At 37.6% G+C, this 22,009-nt stretch overlaps 2 protein-coding genes across 2 annotated transcripts in view; one reads left to right on the forward strand and one right to left on the reverse strand.

The window, feature by feature from the left end:
* The window catches only part of LOC111930520 (epidermal growth factor receptor kinase substrate 8-like protein 2), a 68,111-nt gene that overhangs the window by 31,272 nt on the left and 14,830 nt on the right, over window positions 1–22,009 (reverse strand). Inside the window, exons 6-7 of the mRNA XM_086894734.1 lie at window positions 11,201–11,310; window positions 7,326–7,428 (exon numbers count right to left, since the gene is read on the reverse strand). The gene's annotated coding sequence lies outside the window, so the exon portion shown is untranslated. The remainder of the gene's footprint in view (window positions 1–7,325; window positions 7,429–11,200; window positions 11,311–22,009) is intronic.
* Window positions 1–22,009, forward strand: part of LOC147652387 (uncharacterized) — a 55,964-nt gene that overhangs the window by 19,366 nt on the left and 14,589 nt on the right. The gene's annotated exons all lie outside the window — the stretch shown is intronic.

A 22,009-nucleotide genomic window follows, 5' to 3' on the forward strand; every position in this document is an offset into this window, starting at 1 on the left:
ATGAGGTTCTCATCTGCAGACACAGAATCTCCTGTCTAATCAGGATATGCAGTTTGTGGAATATTAGGAATTACTAAACGGGCAGCCAGCTGTGGGAGTATGAGTCATAACCAAGCAATATTGCAAAACATGGGAAATAGAGTAAAAGAAGAGCACTGAAAAACTTATTCACCTATAACAAAGAGAAAGCATGTAGGTCTTCTAATTATTGCATTGTGGATGGAGCTGGTTAAACTAAAAATATGATTTGAAGTGTGAAATACCAGAAAGATCTCTCAGAGACAGAAACAGTAGCTGTAATAATTAAGAATGATAATAAGTCTCAGAACATTTTGATGGGTAAGATGGAAGACAACTTAGATAAAAATAGAAAGGCATGACCTGATGCACTGGGTACACTATAATTATAAGCTGAATTTTTCTCAGTAGAGAGGAAGAAAGCAATTCTTGATTAATGAATCCTTTGAAAGCAAATTGTCACTTTTTTCCCCCATCCATTTATACCTCAGTCCTGCAGCTGGAGCTGCATGAAGAGGCATTTACTCTCTTGTGCTACACTTTCATTGTGGTGGGAAGCTTCAGTGGAAAACATACCAACCTTAATATCTAGTACAGATCAAGAAATATTCTAAGGATAGAAGTATAATCTGCTTTTTGATAGAATTTGTCAAAATCCTGCTGTTGTCACACTATAATTGAAAGCAGCCTGGAAAGTGAAAAAACAGGCCTATTTCTAAAACCAGAAATAGTTACAGAAAAGCAAAAAGGGATCATGGACCTAGTACTGAACATTGAGCACATGTTAAGGTGCAGCCCTGGTCATTTTTGTGTGGCTATCTAAGTAGCTACAACATGGCAAGTACAGCTTAAGAATCATAACATACGGAAAACAAAGGGCAGTTCTTTCATTGCTTTAAAGCAACATAACTCTATTAAAATCAATAAAGAGCTGTGAAGGCTGCATCAGTTGCAAATGCAAATTTGACATATTTAAATAAATTTGACATATTTAAACTGGCTGTTTTCATGTCACCATAACTACACTGGGAAAAATCACACAAACAAGGTGCTGATGTCACCCAAATAGCTACGAGTCACATCAGATTAAACCATGACCCAAACAATGAGCCCAGGACTGAATCAACAGCCACCCTAAAAAGCCAGCTGTGAAACCAAACTGAGGAGAAATTAGGAATTACTTGCATCACAGGCAGAATAGAGCAAGGACTAGAGTCTCCTGACTAAACAGAACAAGCAGGAATCAAAAAGGCAAAGGGATGTTTCTGGTCCTCAAATATCTCTGAACAAAAGAATTAAAAGGCTCCCTCAGGTCAAAAGTCTGCAATGGGCGAAGAAGGAAAGATCACTGTTGGCTGCACCAAACCTCATCAATCTGGACTGAGCTTTTATATACCCAGCTTGTCAGTGGAAGCTGACAAAGACTTGAGAGTAACTACATGGGACAGACAGCAGCAAGTCAGAAGTAAAGAAAGGGGTTTGTAACCAGATTTAAAGAATTAGATTTTTAAAAATGACTGGAATTTAATTTCACTTAGCAAAGTGCATCACCCAGGGACAAACCAAAAGAAAGAACTATAAATTAAATGAGACAACTGTACTGCAAAGTTGATGAAAAGAACAAATGAGGCTCCCTGAAGCCATTTCCATGAAGTTACAAGCACACACTGACTATATAAAAAGGAAAAATGGGTACGAAGATTCATTGTCCACAGAGAAGAACAGTCACAAAATACTGTTTTGTAACCATCAAGACAGGTTTATATTATTGCTAAAAGAAATTCTGGGAAGTACAATCTGTGTATTCTTACTCATACTTCTGAAGCATTAAGGTCAAAAGCTCCAGGTTTTCACAGAACCTCATGCAGATGCAAATCTGAACAGGGATCCTATAACTACTCACCACAAAATCAACAAGAAGGAGAACTTTCAAAGTATCCATTTTTTCTCCCAATTATTTTCTCTCAAGAAATGCCAAGGAACGTGGCCTAAAACACTGTGAATAGCACTATGCAGAAATTAATTGTGTTTTACTTGTCAAAACAAGGAATGCAAGTCAGACTTGCTTTTTCACAAAAAGAATTCCACTGGAACTATAATTAAATATAGAAGAAGCAAGATAAATCTGCCACGGGCAACAGGCGAAACTCAAAAACCATCACAAAAATAACAACAAAATATAAAAGAGGACACGAGTCTTCTAACAATGGAACAGTCTTTAAATGGACTGGGAAATATCTTCAATTTGCAGTAAATGATAAGCCTGATAGAACACAGCACAGTAAGTAACAGCATCGAGTGGCTGCTATAAAAGGCATAAATTGTCCAGAAGTGCCCTGTCCTACAGCACTGCCAATCAAAGTGAATGTCTCTGAGGCTCTCTGGAAAATACCATTATAGGAACAGTCACTGCAGATTGCTTGTGCTGAAACAAAAGCAAAGCCATTCAAATAGCAATAACAGCCTTGATCTGCTGCATTAGTCTTACTATTAACAGTGCAGGTTAATGAATTCTATGAAGACCATAAAGGTGTCACAAAGTTTTGTCATTTGTTTGGGTTTTTAAATTTATTTTGGGTTTTTTGTTTGTTTTTTTCGTTTTGGTAGTGGTGATTGGCTTTTGTTTGTTCAGCTTTTTTTTTATTGTTGAATTTTCTTTGTTTGGTTTGGTTTTTTTATTTTGCTGGTGCTTTTTATATATTGCAGCAGCATCTAAAACCATCATTAGAACTTAGAGGTCCATTAGACCAGCAAAGCAAAACATTCAAATAGAAATAGTTCCCTGCAGAGTTGATTTAAAAGGGGGCTGGGAAGCAGCTCCTGTGAAAAACATCATAAAAACAGTTCCAAAAAAATAGTCATAATTCATCTTCAAATTCATCATCAAATTCAAAGATTTCAGATCTTCATTTAAAAGTTGTGGATTTCACTTTTGGCCTAGATTTCTTCAGCAAAATATTCTAAGTATGTAGAAAATATTTGTTTTTAAAATGAAATTCTATACTTATTCACTGCTCAAAAATATATAATCTCATTAAGCACAAGATGTAATTAGAGAATGGAACAAACACTATGAGGCAGACAAAATGTAACATAACTACTGAAGTTTAGTACTTAATCTTTTGAGGGATCTGGATTTTAATATTTGCCTTGTGGCAGCCTAGGATTCCCTTAAACTGCCAGGCTCTCAAAGACTGGATATTTCTAATCTAAAACCCAGTTCCCCTTAGAGCAGGCTAACTAACCACTTTTAATAGTAATTTGTACAACAGGATAAAACACATGAGCACAACAGAGGCTGAACATCAAATCACGATCCAAAACTTTATTTGAACATGAAGATTATAGAGAAAACAACCAAAAGTCTAAATGTTAATGACTCTTCTCTTACAAGCTTTTGAGAAATCTACATGGTAAGGAACTGAAATACTCTGTATGGTATTTAACCACTGAAATGTCCTAAATTTTTTAAATGAAGGTTCATGCTGCAATCAAAAGTTTTGTGATTCAAAAAAATCCAAGGGAAAAAATTCCAAAGACTTAACAGTCTGCACCATTTTATTCTCAGTATTAACATACTGCTCTGCATAATAGAACGAAACTACATAATACTGAAAAATATTGAAAGAGATTTAATTTCATATATTCAGTCTATTAACTCAACCATTATCCACAGTGAGAATATACACTATGTTTCATCAGCAAATGGCAAAAATGTACTCCATTAATCTGTAAGTGGGAATAATTCTCTTAGGGAGAATTGAAACCATTTTAATTTATTCCAAATTGTGCCACAGGCCATCTGCACAAAAACTTGTATGAAAGTGCCAGCTCACCATTGATATTTATTCCTTACAAACCTTCCACTGGGGCCTTGAGTGCACCAACAGCCCTTAAATGCCCAAGCAGTCTGAGCTGGGAGCTGCAGCCCCGGGTCCTGGATGTGGGACTGCACTGGGGACAAGGGCACTGTCCTGCCTGAGCCCTGGTCACTCATGGCTCCTGGACCATCCTTCCTCATGGGACAGCCCACACCTCTCTGCTGCCAGGCTCTCCAAAACATAATTTATCTCCTCAGGAAGGGTAAAGGCAGGGAAGTACTACCCATCAATTTGATCTCAGTGGCCAAGACGTCAGTTAAAAGCAATTAACAGGATTCCATCTTCCACAGCTACAGCAATTTCCTTTCTTTACAATTAAAAATTTGTCTTCCTTTTCACTCCAATTAACTTGAAAGTTCATCTCACCCCCCACTTTATAACACTAAAGACAACAATTTGGAAATAATTGGAATAAAAGCAGAGGGTGCAGTCAGTGGCCAAGGCCTGCCAGAGGCCAGCCAGCCATTGCTCAAGGATGGAGCTGCTGGCCACTCCAGCGGTGAGGAGGCATCATCTAAAGAGCCTTTGATCACACCCACCTTGGCAGCATCACAGCACAATTCAGAGTAAAACATCTGGGAAAGATGCTTCAATGATTCCATGACAATAAGACTAAAAACCTGAATTAGTAGCTGAATTTGGCCCAAGTGTCAGGTAGAGCGTTCTTTATTTCACAGCAAAGACTTCCAGCATTTTCTTCTGACTGAAACTCTTAGAAATGTTAATATATTTCATTTCCCAGACTCATTCATATGTAACTCTAGAGTACAAAGCAGCTAAGTAGGCAGAATTGAAATGTTTTAATAAACAAAATTAGGAGACAAATGAGAAAAAAAATCAGTAAAGTATTAAGCTTATCCTTAAAAAAGGAAGGTGAGATTAAAGCACTACCAGTATATGGCAATCTAATTTCTATCTCCTTTCTTACCTCATTCAATACCTAAACCACTTCATAACATTTGCTTAACAGCATCTTATTGTTATGAAAATTACCACCAAATTGTGTTCCTGAATTAAACATTGGGTTTGGGTTTTTTTTTACTATCCCAGCATATTCAGCATGCTGAAAAGTGATACACAGAATGAGTCTCCAGTGATTCCAAAATGTGTTCCCCTGCTTTGTACTCTCCCAGTCATTTGAGTACCGAGGTAATTCAGAAGGTTTATACAATTAAAATATATTCATTTGTTTTCTAGTAATTATTTTACTTAAAAACAAAACAATGCCCCACCCCCCAAAAAAAAACCCCAAAACAACAAAACACCAAAAATCAAGCTAATAAAAGCAGAAAGCAGCTTCAGTTTGGGATTTACTTTTACTGTGCAGCCATAGCAGAACAAATACTGCTCCCCAGGATAGTGATGATGGAATATTAAGGGTTGGAAGGGACCTTTCTAGATCATTTAGTCCCAACCCCTCTGCCATGAGCAGGGACACCTCCCTGATGATGATGAGAAATGGAGCTTAACACATTATCTTTCATTCCAGCACAGAATGCTGGAACTTGGTAATTAGTTATAAAATAATAAGGACTTTATCCTTCAATTAATTTTCCCCCCCCATTTCATCACTCAGGAAATAATTTGGTCTTCTCTGATGTAGTCAAATGGAAATGAAAAAGTAACAGAAACGTAACTTTTCAGCAGTGTTAGGGAGGGAGGGGAAAGAACAGGCTATCAGAAAGGAAGGCCACTTTGGGAAATCCATATCTGCTTTTCTGGAGAGTTTTTTTACCAGACAGCAAGAAATTTTATTTATTTTTGTTGCTTTGTCTGCAAGTTTCTTCCACTTCCAATTTCCCCTTTCAGATGCAATTAAAAAAAGTCCAGTATTCAACAGACAGCAAACTAATTGCATGATAATGATGTTTTAAATGCCCAGATTAACTTTAATGACTTTAAATGGAATTTTAATGAGTTATTCTGAGTATAACTAATTATTTGCTATTTATACACATAGACATGAACAGAGTATTTTTGGTTAAATGAAACTTTATCATAACTCCAAGCTGCATTCTTTGCACAGAGCTATACCATACATCTAGATACGTTCACATGAACTTGATAAGCCTGTCTATTGGCATGGTTTGAAACAGGGGATCCATATTCAAGTCCATGCCCTGCATGCCTCCAGGTAATGGAGGATAAACTGCTCTGAATAAAGAAGAACAGAGATTTAAATCTAGACCTCCCACATTTTAGTGCCTGATACACATACTGGTGATAGTCACACAGATAACTCCCAAAATCAGAAGCTGAAATTCTGACTTGGACAACCCAATTTCAGGAAAATGCCCAACACATTTCATACTGTTCTAGCATAAAAGAAACTTGAAACATCAGGAGTTCCTTAAAAATAGGTGTAGAAAGCATAGATTTGCACTACAATTTCAATTAGATTTGCATTACACTTGCAAATGTACACTGTGAAAACCAAACCTTTTGTCTTCTGCAGGAAGGAGGTAAGGAAGGCAGACTCCTAAATGATTTAGCCTCTTAGTCAATTGACAAGGTGAAGACAGGTTTCTTTTGCTTTTGACGTAGATTTTGTTTTTTAAAATACAAGCAATGTTTCTTTTACAACTCTTAATTCCAACATATGCAACTCCTAGGTTATGAAGACTGAGGGAAGAGAATACTACCTATAAAATTTACAAAGGATTGAGAGGAGGAGGAGAAGAGAGTGTTATAAGTTGTCTTACAAGCCTGAGATGGAGTTGAACAACATTTAATGTCTTGAAAAATTGGCTTCCTTCACGAGTCCTTAAAACCAATGCTGATATGTGCTATGACATGGCATAAACTTGGACATAACTACTTGAACACTTGAATTTGTGCTTGAGCTTTTGTATCTCTTCCAGACTGCACTGTCAAATGAACTTCATCCATCTCCGTTTCAGGTACTCTAAAGCTACATTTCAACATGTTTTAAATAGGTTGCACAAAACTGCCTTTAACTGTGAGCACATCACTCAGCTATAACAGAACTTCAGGATATAATACAAAACCAAAATAGAGATAATCACTGAGTTCTTCTCAGTCTTAATTTGTATTTATTCACCCTTATATTGCATTTCTCATTAAAAAGGTATATCTCATGTTATATGATATCTTCCACCTGAGATGTTCACATACAAACACAAAAAGATCTGAAACCTTATTAAAATATCTATAAGGAAGTGGCTTTTTCCCATTTGTTTCCCACATGATAAAATAAAGGTACTTACATGGCAAAAATAGCCACATTAAGGAAAATTAGTAAAAAGCTAAGTTATTTCTTCATCCAAAAGATGGACACAACAAGCTAAAAATACATCTTTTAGAACTGGATTATCTTAGAGGTTTTCAGGAAGTAGATAGCAACTTCAAGAATCCAGGGCCAGTAAGACACAGAGTGTCTCCAACTAAAAAAGCATTCAGCCTTACCTTTCTGGCAGACATCAACTTCCTTGTATTTTCTAACAACAGAGAGGCCAGAAATGGCATTCAGCCACTGTCCTTCATATCTTCACCTCTTCAAAGCTCTCCACTGTAATTATTTACAAAAATATTTTGGGGAGGTGGGGGGACATTTAACCATATTGAGAAATGATGTAAGGTATCTTAAGTCAGGTATCTACCATGATGTCTCACTGGTGTCTTACACTCTGCTAAACCCATTGGCCAAGTTCCCTGAAAAATCAGTGTATTGGGTCTGACCAAGGTAAAATAGCTTTTATGTGCTAGCCTTTTCTTCATGGTAAAGCCTCTTGCCACAACATAAAAAACATAATTAAACCAAAAGGAAATCATTCCCCCAAGACTGGGAAACTGAGGACACCAAAATAGAGTTTTTATGAGTTAGCTCACTGGCACAGCAGAACCCAAATATTGTAAGGTCATGGAGCAGATACTTCTGGAAACCATGCTGAGGCACATGGGAAGTAAGGAGGTGATTGGTTACAGTCAACATGGCCACACCAAGGGCAAGAAAACTAAAACAAAAAATTTCTCATACCTCTAGGCAGCTAACAGGAAAGCAAAACAATTTTAAGAGTCAACTTAAATAGGATCTTTATGATAAAAAGTCAGCAGAACTCCTCCAAGCAGCAGTATGTGCTATTACATTGCTGTGTCATACTTCTCAGATGTCAAAGATAATTTTACCCTCAAAAGTTCACTGGACAATTGTGTGTACAGAATTTTTTTTTTCTTTAGATAATTAGAAGGCTGTAAAGCACTATTGCCTTTGCCTGACTGACAAGTTCATGATCTGCACTTCTCACACATCAAGACAAGCTAAAGAGAATTGAAACTAGCAGAGGACTTGAAATGCCCATCATCATCATTAAGGGTTTTGTTTCCAAATAAGTATAGAAATTCAAGTTTTGAGGAGTTTGGCACAGAGTGATGCATTTGTCATTTAAGCAGACCATAATCCTCTTGTGAGTGATGTTGTGTGACACACAGCAACACTGCATGTCCAAATGATAAACCACCAGCTCTTCACTGAACTAATTCACAGTTATTGACACCTTTGTAAGCTGCAATCATTTCATATTTCCAGGAGAAAAGGAAACAGAAAATCGGTGTGGCAGAAATAGAGAAAATGTCTGTGTGCATTATGCGCTTCCAAGAAGAAAAGGAAACGTCAGCTGACCATTGGGAGTACAACCCAAGTGTGCTACTTCACCCCCAGCTCCAATGGGCCCAATGGGATTCATCCCAGGGTACTGAAGGAGCTGGCTGATGCTATTGCAGCACCTCTCTCCTTATTTTTGAAAAGTCTTGGTAGTCCAGAGAGGTTCCAGCTGACTGAAAAGTGGCAAAAGTTCAAAAAGAGTGAGAAGGAAGACCCTGGTAATTACAGGCTTGTCAGTCTCACTTCAGTGCCTGGTAAAATTAGGGAAAATGTTATTCTCTCAATCCTGGGATCTTATTCATCAGTTTTCCAGTACTTCATAGTTGGGATGCATTCCATGTTTGATCAGCAAGCTTGGAGAACATGCCCAATAAAAAGATACGAAGCAATCTGCTCCGGATTCAAGGTTTCTTCCTAATTATCAAAGTTCACAGCTGTCCACAGTCACTCAGAAATTATCATACTCTAGTGCCATTAACCTCAAATTCTACCTCCTGTAGACAATTTCACTTTATAAAATATAACCTTTGAATAGGTTTGTCCCCACATTACATGAAACAAATAAATATGTTTTCTACAATCATAATACAAGGAGAGCATATTTTAAAACAATCTTCCCATGGAATACAGCTAGTGAGCAGAGAAGGACACAGCTAGCCTAAAACCTATGATAACCTAGATCCTCACATATAACCTGTATTTTAATTATAACTGATATATCCTGATATCCCTAGCTGGGTAGCATTCATTTCAGCATTATAATTTAGCTGGGCTGATTATAATGCTGAAACATTCAGAGTGTGTTTTTTTTTATATTGGAAATAGAAAGGCAAAACACAATTTAAGAAAAAGAAGTTATTATTGTTCACAGAAGAGCCTAGCAGCCATCTATGAAATATAAAGCTCAACCTTGATTTGTCCTCAGAATGAGGGAGCTCAAATTGACATCTTATATTTTCCCAAAGAATGTGTTAAGAAGCAAGCTGGAAACTATTCTACAAGATTCAGCAGAAGCTGCATTATTGCAAGGAAAATAATTCAAGACTTCTTGGGCCCAGTAAAAGGATCACATATGACAGAGCAACACAGCATCTCATTAATGATTCTTACATTTGTTAGTGGTAGATTGAAATTTTACTGGAAGCCAAAACAAAAACTCGAGGTATTCTTCATCTCAGACAGATGCTCTATTGAGTGGAATATAGAAATAGCACACATTTTCTTAATGGCATAAATACAATTACATGTGCCTTGAAACCTGCTTTCTACATATTTACTCAAAAGAATAACAGATCCACTAGTTTCTACTGCTCAATTCGTCAAAACTGAGAACGTTTTAATCATACTGGGGAACTTTCAACTACAAAAATAAGCCAAAAATGGACTCCATATGCCAACAGAAAGCACTTGCAAGCATTTTCAGAACTGCAATTTAGACATGTAACTTTGACAAAAATTATGCCTTTAAACACCTGGCCTTTTTGAGAGCATCAATAAAATGCAGGCTTTTCCTCTAAAATACTGAAAATGTAAAAGCAGAAGACAGCCATGAAAAGAGAAAAAGCATAAAATCCAAAATGTTTCAATATGCTACATTCTTCCACCATAATCTTCTGAGTGTGGGTTGGTGTTTTTAAGGGATTGAAGGTCAAATAAGGCCTGCAATGTTCAGCAGAAGCAAAGACAGGATGCCAGGAAACACATTTCTGCCTCCTGTAGTCTTCCTCTCAATACACAATGTTACAAGGAAACAAGCATGGCATTTTTTCATGTTTTTACCCATTAAACACAATCCTCCACTGTAAACTTACCAGATAGAAAGGTGGTACCAAACTGAGATACTCATGTAGATGCTGAAATGTCTCATTTCTCCCTTCCTAATACAATTCCAGGTATGAAATCATTCCACAGTATTTGTTATTATCTCCTGGATAATGGTATTCTTTCTCTGCCTTAATGGTTAATTTTAAGGCTAACTTTTTGGAGCATACAAATTAACCTCACACCTAGCAACAGCAGTACATGAAGTGGAGACTTTTTCTCTACCCCTCACAGTTGGCAGCTCCAATGAATTATAGCCCTGTCTGTGAAACACCTAGTGGAGAATTTTACACCTTGCAAAAATAGCAGCATTTGGCATAAGACCATGACCAGGCCTCCTAGAGAGGCAATGTGATGGGAAGTTAATTTAAAAACTTCCCCAATTAGGTGTTCTTACCTCAGGTAATTAGATAACTGCCTGAGAGTAAACATGTCCAAGAGAGTAATCAAACAATTGGAGTAACAAGGAGACAAGTACTGTCATTGTTAAATGGAAAGTTAATTTAAAATCAGCTGCTCTATCAGCAAAACCTGTTTTAAAATGGTGTGTTGGTACTATTAAATGAAAGACAAATATTTGGCATTAAACATGCTCAAACTGTTCACACTGCACAATAACATTCTTAATAAATAACTGAATAAACCTGAGTCAAGCTCAGTCTGGTGCCTCTGAGAAACTAGAGCCTCATTACCAATATCATTATCTAAAACTAATTAGTAGTTGGTGATTGTAGCCTGCTGGCACTAGGAAGCTGATTAACATTCCTCAGAAACAAACAGGCCTGGATTGGGGGAGGAGAGGGATATTTCCTTTTTGCTTCAGACTCAAAGAGCAGAAAGGGAATTAAATATTTAGTACCTGTGCACATTGCAGCTCAGTTTCTTCCATTAATCTATATAATGGGCTGGTATTTGATGTGCTTGAGGCATTTTCATTGCTTGACATATGTTGAGTTCAGAATTTTTCACCTGGTTGGATGATAGAAATAGAAATCTTGAAGTGCAATTAAATATTTTATTACCATTGTTTAATTAAATAAATGCTGGATTAACTTGTCAAAGCAGATTTCACTGGCATGCTAGAACAGCATTTTCATTTTTCTTTATGAATGTAATCTATGCCTAAATACTGTGATGATTAGCATAATTACTTTAAATAGTACTGGCTGCATTCAGGAGAGAGGGATGGACCAGTTACTGAGTATTCCACAGAAAACAGTTCCTTTCATTTCCCTAAGAATTTGCTATGTAACCCTTTTCCTCCTTTTTTAACTGAAGAATGAGTCCACTTAAAAACCCTAAACTGAAGTTTAGGTTAAACTTAAATTCCATACCAGAAGAAAGCCCTCCAGTGTGTCATAAGTCCAAATATCTAATTTAGTGCACATAGTAAGAGCCAGATCTGCAAGTAAAATTTCAACAATTGAGATACCTGTATTGGAATTTTTTTTTTCTGCTTCTATCCAGCCACCTTGTAAACCTGTGTTATAAATAGTTCATGCCCAGTGTAAACCCCTAACACAGCAGAAGCTCATATGAGCAAGGGGTGAAGTTTCTCTTGTATCTCTGCTGGTTTCTGTGTGGTCAGATACACATACCTGTACGTATTTATGAATATGCACAGACACAGATAAAGTATGGAGAGAAGACAGACCTGTTGACTCTGCTGAAAACAAAGCAGGGTTATTTTTCTATGCTTGCCTTGGTTAATATTCTGAAGCACTACACTGAGAGCTGAGACAAGTCAGTGCTCTACTGACCCCCAGTGAACCAGGTGCTCATCACCATGACCAAAATCCTCGAGGCTGCTTCTTTAGTTTCAGTATCTTCCTTTGTCTGGGTGGGAGATTATCCCCTCTAAATTAATGAACTAGCAGAAAGCTAACGTTCATGCCCCCCTAAGTACACAAAAATATACTACATTAGCATTATAAAACACACTAATTTTTGACAGAAAAAGAAAAGTTATATACAGCAACAAGTAATATGAGACAAAGGAAAAGAAGGATGCTATACCTAAAAGTCTTTATTTCTGCCAGACCCTAAATACAAGTAATAGACATTCTGTTTAAAGTAATTTATTAATAAGATTAATTACAATGCTCACGTAATGTGTGCAACATTCAAAATGTGCCTTGGTGTAAAAAAAATACAACTAGCACAAAATGCTTCTACAAAGTAGTGAGCAGTACCAGTAAGACTAAGCTGAACAAATTGAAAACACTGAAGTTTCTTAAGCTTTGGATTTTAATGCAGGTGATCATGAGGCTGTATCAATAATGCTCAGCCTCAGAAGAAATGTTCACTATTCATATATAACAACTGAAACAAATTACAGATTAGGTATTTCTGGTTAGAGTAATAGTTTACTACAAGATTGGTACCTTTTTGTATAAATACATGCCTGAATGCTGAAGAATTGCACAGTTTGAGTGCCTGCATTCCATAATTCTAACCTGGTTTAGGAGGACATCATGTGGCAGAATAATATATGAACAGACACTGCAACTTTCCCACACAAAAACCCCTCCTTCTACAGCTGTAAGATTACATTATTATGCTGTAATCTTACAGCAGTACGATTTTTGACCTTGCAGTCAAAAATATTCAATGTTGTCAAGAGGCTCGGTGAATGCAGAAGCAGTGTCCAAAATCAGATATTTGGATACAAAGGATGATTATTAAGATGATTTGCATTTCTGATACAAAGGTGGGGGTGAATGACTGGACTCAGGGGAGGTTTCCTACGTCACCAAGCCCTAAGGAGTTATTTAAACATTTTGGAAGCACACAGCCCCACTTACAGTATTAAATTTCCCCCTTCCATGCTCTTAGATCAATCTGCCTTTGCCAGAGCCCTACCAAAAGCAGGAATTTGTGCATTTGTGCATATTTGTGCCAAATATGGCTGGAAAGCATCAATAAGGAACTTCAAGGAATATATGAAAGAGCCCCATCCTACTTCATCAGTAAAATCTCTCATGAACACCTCCATGATTACTAGCACTTAAATGAAAAAATAGTGTTCTAGAGAGGTATTTCTGGAATTTGTGTTGCATTTATCTAAAAATGCATTTCATATACCTTGCCAGAGTCTGATAGTAAATTCTTAGAATATCAGATGAAGGTGGAATCTACTTACACATTAATTTTAAAATTTAAAAATAAAGTAAGCGTCTTTAGTCATAACACCAGTCATAAATTATGGAATCAATTCAGAATGTTATGATATCAGTCCATGAAATAAGAACTGAAAGGAAAAAGAACAATAATGGCATGGCTAATGGTGGACATAGAAATTCACTGCTAAAGACAACAGAAGTTGTGAATGAGGAAAGGAAAATCTGAAAAAGAAAATTTTAAGGAGATTTTTATCATTCTTGTTTCTGCCAGAAGACATAGGCTTGGGTCATGCTATTTCCTTTCATAAAAGCTCTCAGATGAGCTCAGTTGGTCAGAGCATGGTGCTAATAACATCAAGATTGTGGATTTGATCCTTGTATGGGTCATCCATCTAAGAGTTGAACTTGATGATCCTTATGGGTCCCTTCCAGCTCAGAATATTCTGTGATCATAGAAGCATTCTTAAAGTATTTTTTTCACTGACTTAGAAAAACTATCATAGAGACTGTAACACTACCTTTCAATGTATTCTAAAATCCTCCCTATGGATGAGAAGAATTTTGTAATGCTGATTTTAAATACACAACTGAGATGTCCTGAAATATTTCTATTTACAAAGCTTTTGGAATCAGTCTCAGTCTGTTCATACTCAGATAATCCAGGCATTTCTTCCCTTACTTCAGTATCATTCAGCAACCCTGGATCTTCCACCCTATTCCTACATTCTTCATGTAATATAAACTGACAAATTCTAGACATATTTGAAACAAACCTCCCAAGAAGAGTTCTGACAACACAAGAAACTGCACGACCAAATTTGCAAGCTGGGTGACACTTCCAAGCCCAGATCAATTAGCCATGAAGGCTGAGCAAAATAATTTTGTTTCTAATCAGTGGGGTCCCAGAGCAACATTCTGGCAGGAACAACTGGAAAGAAACACCTACACACCATATTTTTATGTGTATATCTTGGGAGGAAAAAGGCTTAGTTAGCAGCAGTCAGGAGAGCAGAGGTCTTTCAAGTTCTTCAACAGCAGATTTTAAACAATGTAGGATATCTCAGAGCACGTAAGGTGCGTGACAAAGCAGTTTCAAGACTAAGTTTGGATGTTTTTAAAGGGAGTTTATAAGATGTGATGAATGCTGCAGCAGAGAGGTGGGTTCTGTGATCCAATGAGTCACTTCCAATCACACTTTCCTGTTCTGCAGGCAGAGTTTGGGAAAGTACAGGGAAAATAACCGTAGCAACTTACCAACTTAGACCACAGCTGTTCACTGCCTTGGTCAGAATCAAGCTTAAGTACAAAATAAAATAACCTGCTTTTCAGGTTATCCTGACAGAAGAAGGGAAAACTGCATAGTTAAAATCACACTGTATAAAATGGGACATAGGATCACTAAGTCTGCTGGTGGCTACATTAAGTAAAACTCATTACTGAATAAAAGCATGAAATTAGCTTTATCTGCTCTCATCAAACCTGCTGTGGAGAAGTCAACAGTATAAAGTAATTCTTCTCTCATTCTTGCTTACTTCCTGCTTTAGCTGCTTTTGTTTATTCCTAGGCAAATACATCAATAGGTAGAATACTTTTAAGAAAGGAAAAAAACAGCATCAATGAAATCACACTGGTGTTGCAGAGGAGATTTCTATTTAAACAACAGATCCCTCCACGTCTATTGAAGTGAAGAAGCAGAAGGATTACAGAGCCTGTGCCACCAGAGCATTATTTTATCTTGGTGAAAGGGGAAAGGGAAAAAGAAGAGTATTTACAAGTGAGCATACTGTTCTTAGAACCCTGAAGGAACATTTCCCAAGGTCTATCTAACAAATACTCCCTGTGAGGGACAGAAATCTCTGCGTGCCAGAGAGGGAGCTTGCACAATGGGATTTCAGTCTCACCTGCCCCCATCAGTCCTGTCTGGAACAGCCAGCAGGATAAAATGAAAAAAGGAGGAATGCAAATTTCTTCAGTCTGTGCTCAGACAACAAGGAAAACGTTCTTATCAGCCAGTATCCAAAATAACCCAAGGTCAGGTTTCCAGGAACCTGGCTGCAGAGGGCATGCACTTGAGCATACAGCCCTCTGCTATTCTCATATCTCCTGCTTCCCTCCAGGCTCCTGATTTACATCTCCCACCTGCTGGGTAAATCATACACTCCCCAGAAGTAAGATTTGTCTCGTGGATTGCTGTTTTCAACATCAGTATTGTTCAAGTTCCAAACCTCAGGTGGCTGTTCCAGTTGCCTGGGACAGGACTGTGCAGTCTCGCTTGGCAGGTGTTTTGAAAGGATTTTGCATCTCATCCTTTCAGCAGTGGGGTGAAAAATTTCTTGAGCATCTGGGATGACATGTATTTGGGGTTTTACACTTAGCCAAAAAGATATTTATCCAACAGACGGAAACATGACAAACTGGAGTTTGTCTCTAAAGTAAGCATGTCTTCTGAAAAATCTCATGCCTGAGTCAATATCCGTAGCTGGCAGGAGACTGCTATGATTTCAAAAGTGTCATTGCACACGACTGAGAAAATGTCAGAATCAATCTTCCCTCTTTTTTATATAAAAAATCTGTTGATAACCTAGGAAACATATGAGTAATCTGAGTAATTGAGAAAAATCTAATACATTAGAGGAGCTATTTATACACAGGATGAGTCAAAATTACACTTGTTTTGTGTACTGTAATAAATTAATCTGAGCTTTGAAAAATCTTCAATAGAGCCTGATCTACAATTAAAATCTTTTTCCATCCTAGAAAGGTTGGCTAAAAGGATGACAAAAAAATCACAGCCCTGCTTAGTAGTTTTATGCAGGAATTCACTCCTTAATGACATAAAAGTATTTGAGGAAAGGAAATTGGTTTTGATTTTATTTTGTTGAGCTGTAGAAGTAAAAGAATTATCTGTTTAAATTGCTTTTATGTAAGTGGTAATTGTCGATAGCAGAACAGAAAACTTCAGTAGGAAACAAACTGAACCCTGGGCCCAATCTAAACAACACATTTAACACTGGTCATCTTTGATATTTACTTCCAGACCTGAACTTTGCAGACAGAGTATTTACCTAACTAGTAAGAGGTGGTACAGCTGTGTTTGTATTAGCAGGCACAAATATTACCTTGATTTCCTTTACTTCCATCACATATTGTGCCATCAGAGTTACGGAGAACTGAAAACATTTGGGCACATAGACATAATAAACTCTTTCCTAGTAAAAAACTAGTGACCCTAGCATTTTGATTGCACAACTTATCACAACACAGGAAAAAGAAGATGTGACATTTCATCCTGAAGAGCCCTTTGTCAACAATTATTCATTGAGGCAAAGTTCAGGAAAAATTGCTTTCTACTTCCTCACTGATAACATTTATGAATATTATCAATGAGGACGCTAGAGTATCTTTAGAGCTTTTGTTCTGCTTCAAGGGACTTCACAGATTATCTGTACATAAAATATTAAGCAAATCAGAAAGAATAATCTGCATGAATTACCAGAAATGACTTGTCTTTACTCTTTGCACTTGGTTTTTCGTTGTTTTGGGGGAGGTTTAAATTTATTTAAATATGTACTGCTACCCTCTAGAATAGAAATTCATGAAAACATTCTTGTCAAGACTTTATAAGCAGGAGCGTGCTCTTGGATATCAATTTTTTCTGTAACACCTAATTTTTTGTAAAATAACTTCCATTCTTGTGCAAGACCTTCAACTAGACAGATGTCAAATATCAACTCAAAGGGAAAAAACCTAACTAAATAGTCAGATCATCAACCCTATGAAACTCAAAAAGTTACACTTAAGCACTTACAGTTTTTTTTCCCAGGAAACTCTCTCTGAGTTCTACAGGTCCTCTTGGTGAATAATTTTTGTAAAGTTGAGTATTTTTAGGGTCAGAACATAATTTTACACTTTCTTCCTTGCTGCTTTCTCAAAAAAGAGGTGCTTTTAACCTCCATAGCGCGCTTACTCATTGCTCATAAATTGGCACATCACAGAGAATTGTTATTCTTCTCCTCCATTTGTATTCAAAATTTGTAAGTTACCTCTGATTCCCATCAGACACACTGAGGAGTTCTCCCAGGTGTCACGCACCTCAGCAGAACTAATTCACCATCTTTACAGGGCTGCTGATGGATGTTTCAGCCTTAAAAGCGTACTGACAGCCACCATTTTTCAAAAGCCTTCAGAAGAAACACAATTTCAAGATTCATTTCAATCAATAATAATGACCAAAGATTACACTGGCAAAAATGCTGTGTAGTTATTTGTTCTCTTAGGTCTCAAATCAGCTGGCATTAAAATTCCTGACCCTCTCTGTTGCAGGTATCTTGTGAAGGGTTGGAGGAGAGAAATAGAGTTTTGGTATTTTTCAGTGAATATTTTTTTTAAACCATAGTTGCTCAGCTGCTGAATACATATGAACATGCAGAAAGATCCAGAAAATCAAAGTGAGAGTTGAAGAGAATACAAAAACCTGCAGGGAATTAATTAATTCTTACACATGCCATTGCCTTTTTTATTTTAAAAAAAGGCCAAACCCTGAGGGACCAAGTAGCATTCACTGTTCAAGCAATGGTTAGAATTAGTCAGGTCCAAAATATGATTAAAAAGTAGATGTTCACAATAAGATCAAACCTCAGATGCTCAGGGGTCAGAGAATTTTTGAGCATGGTACACTACACTATATTCTTTTTTTCCCAAATAAGATGCTGAGGATGCTCACAGACACCCAGCAGAATTTAAAAATATCTCCAACTCAAAGAAATTAAATGCTGCTCACCACATGATCATGATACTCAGCAGTATGAGGAAAGGACTTCCCAGCTCTAGGGCTTCTGCTGAGCTCTGAGAAACATGTTGGTCCTCTTAGCCAACTTTCTCAGCGTTATGGCTCCTAACCCCATGCTAACTCTGCTGCCAACCTTTTATAATCTGCAATCGCAGTTTGCCAAAACCTGCTTTACACTGTACCGTGGCAAAAGTCCCACTGACCACCACACACTGCACTGATGTAGTGCTGAAGGAAGTATCACATGTGGAACAGCAATATAAAGTGGTTCAGAAAGGGGGAGAAAGCGTTTGGGTTAAAAGAATGCTTATTTTATACCTATCTTTTTAAAGACAGCTTTTCGATTATGGATTGGCTTTGTTTGCAAAAGGACAACAATATTCATGGGTAAAGCTACATAAATGCTTCAGCTCTCATGCTAAGGCTTGTAGAAGCTTTGGTACAATTTTCTACATGGCTTATTACCTCTGCTCACCTGACCACTTACCTATTTTAAGTCAAGTCTGTGTAAAAAGTACCATGACCTCTGGCTCTGTGTTCTCACCTTGGTGGTACATACTGGTGTTACTGGTTTCCGCTGAGAGCCGTACCAAACACAAGTGCAATGCAGCATTGTGCAGACAGTTGTTTAAACAGAGTTTGAATACTAAGATGTAGGGTTGGATTCCATCCTGCTTTGTAGTCCATTTTTAGACTACCTCGTGAAAATGAATGCATTCATTGCTCAGAGCAAGTCCTGCTTCATCTGAATGAGGCAGCAGAATCAGCCTCCTCATCTCATCTTTCCTCACGGGCTTCCGTGCTACAACTCCTGTAAACAATCACAGCCTCAGAAGACAAGCCTTGGCAAGAAATCCATAATTCTACTACTTTCACAAGTGTTTAAATTATATAACCTTCTTCAGTTCCACCATTATTACAGGACTATCATATTTCTCTGTATTCACTGCTGCATTATTTTACAGTACTGACTCAAAAGAATAAAGGTAGCAACAGTATTATTGTCTGCAGTGGTATACTGGATTTCATGCAAAGCCTTCAATTTATCAGTTTTCATTTTATGAAGAATAAAAATATTTGAAATCAGGGAAAGCTCTCTTAGTTGCAGCTTTTAGAAAAAGGTAAATAGTGTAAGCTTTGTAAAATCACATATATGGAAGACACCTTTCTGCCCATGTAGCCTCTATGTTAGTTATGAAACAGAATGTCATCACTTACCAGGTGAGTCCTTTGCTATTAACCAGACAAGTAGCTTCCCTTGTGAACACCTTTATATTCTACCATGTTTCCCTCTTTCACCCTGGCACAGAGAATAAATACTGGAATACTTTTTAAGCATCAGTGAATATAGAAAGAATTTATTGTCAAAGGGCAGAAGGTATTAATTCCCTACAGTCTGCCAGAATATATTTACTTTTCAAACCATCCAATCAATGGAGGCATCTCTATGAGTTTGTGAGTTCACACCAGGAATATGCTTTTGAAGGAAATCTCCTGTTCATTCCCTCTCACCTTACTTTCTTCCACCCAGCCCAGATCAGAGGGTACAGCCAAATGATACAAAGGTGAAAGATGCACCCTACAGACTGCAGACCATCTCCTGTGCCCCAGCTATTACTGGATTTCAGCTCACAGGAGCAAACTGGAGCTAGTTCAAAGCACATTCCCTCCTTTCCACCCACTCACATGCAGTGTGGACATCAGGTTCTTGGCACCAAAGGCAAACTGGCTCTAAGTGCACAGCACCACTTGCAAATGTAGACATGGACAATATTAGCTCAAGGTGGTGGGCAGGCTGGAGCCAAATTTTGCACGGCAGGATGTATTTCCTTTTTGCATCTCAGCTTTCCTCTTAATAAAACTTCCTTTGATTAAATCATTTTAAAAATAGATCGTTTTGTTTGCCTGGGAGGAATGGAGCAAGTTAGATTCACCTATGTCAGGAAGTTCAGGATGGAAAGTCGAAGTTGCAGCAACCACAGCACGTTATCTGCATGCACAAAGACAAATGAACTGAATGTGTGGGCTACATAGTTCCCTTTATCATGTCTAGAGTCAGTTATCATGCTTATCCTGCGAATCCAACATATTTTCCCTGAAGGTTGAAAGCCTGTGTATTTATTTCAGCCTGTTTTGTGGAAGGCAACTTCATCTCTCCACTGAAGCACTTAAAAAAAAAAGCAAATTTGGAAATCACAGCTAAATTAGGGAGAGAGAACTAGGAATATAATAGACTCATAAAATGCATTTATTTAGTCTGGATATGAACTCACAACTGAGATAGGTTTTGCTGTTTTTGAAGCACTATTGTAGAAGAAGAGAGGGGATGAACCAACTCTATTAGAAGACTGAACTGTTTTCTGAAAACAACCCCAATTTTTCTGTCCAAAAAATGAAAAATAGATGTACTGAATAGAATAAAATAGAATAGTTCAGTTGGAAGGGATCTACAATGATCATCTATTCCAATTGCCTGACCACACAAATACAAGTTTTTATAATCAAGAGATTCAGTGATGTATATTAAGAAAATTGTCCTATAAGGAATCAACACCTACAGCATTTTTTAAGTGAAAACAAGCTCAATTCACAAAAACGTAGGATTTTTTAAAAGGCATAAAAGATAAAAATATTAACATTGCAGGTTCTATGTCTAATTACTTAATAACCTACCATTTTAATGCTTCCATCTGTAACATCTTAAAGAATTAGATACTTTGCAAGAAAAAAATCTCATAAGGAAACAAAAAAAAGGCTGGCTAGAATTTGTAAAGGAAAATAAGTAGTGTATAAGACAATATATATTAGGAATAATATTTACAGTAGAAACAGCTTGGTCAAATGTAGTATTGAGGACATGGTTTAGTAATTTAATGCCTAACATTGTGGTGGTGCTGGGACTTGGGGATCTTTTGGATCTTATGGTCTTTTCCAATCATAATGATTCTGTGACTCCAACTTGGGACTTAAACTAAAAGTTATAACTAAGCAAACAATACCAAACATAATAACTTCATTTTGTGGATATTGGATGGCTTGGTGGATTACTAATGGGAGGATGTGGAAGCTTCTCTTCCACCTGAAGAGAAAACCTTTGGTGGCTTACAGGGAATATTCCTGTGCAGTTTGGTTGGTTTGCCTCAGAGATGTACATCACTGCAAGCAGCACTGCCTGTCACCTAGTTTTGCAGTTAAAAGAGAGGCTAATTGCTGACTCTGAGTGAGATACCATTTCCTCTTTAGAAGTGCTCTCTTCACTTTAAACTGGCAGAAAGGAAGAGAGAACTTATTCTATTTCCACATGTTCTGTGTCCTCTGCTACACAGTCTGCTTTTTTGTGCACCTGATGTAAGCTGAGCACGGGCTGCCACCTGAGCCAGCCTGAGCAACCAGTGACACCAGTACACCCAGTGCCTGCCGGGCCCCAGCAGTGCTGCTTCACTCAGGAACAGGAACCAAATCTCTCACAAACACCTCTGTCCATCCATACTCCAGTAGGGCTTCAGCATCTGCCTTCCCAGCTCCCACATCCCTGGCACTGCTGAAACACAAAGTATGGGGCAGAGCTACAGCTTTCCTCCGGTCCCTCAACTGTACTTGCCAGATTGCCTCAGTCCCTAAATACAGCAAGTGAGGCTGAGGAGGTGAGAAAAGCAGTGGTGCCACGTGGGAACCATAAATAATAGCAGTGCTATGACAGCAAAGCAGAAAAGAGAGTTTAAGCCCTCCCTTCACCTAAAGCCCCACTCCATGGGAT

The sequence above is a fragment of the Cyanistes caeruleus genome, chromosome 6, assembly GCF_971803275.1.
Source record: "Cyanistes caeruleus chromosome 6, bCyaCae1.hap1.1, whole genome shotgun sequence".
NCBI lineage: Eukaryota > Metazoa > Chordata > Aves > Passeriformes > Paridae > Cyanistes > Cyanistes caeruleus.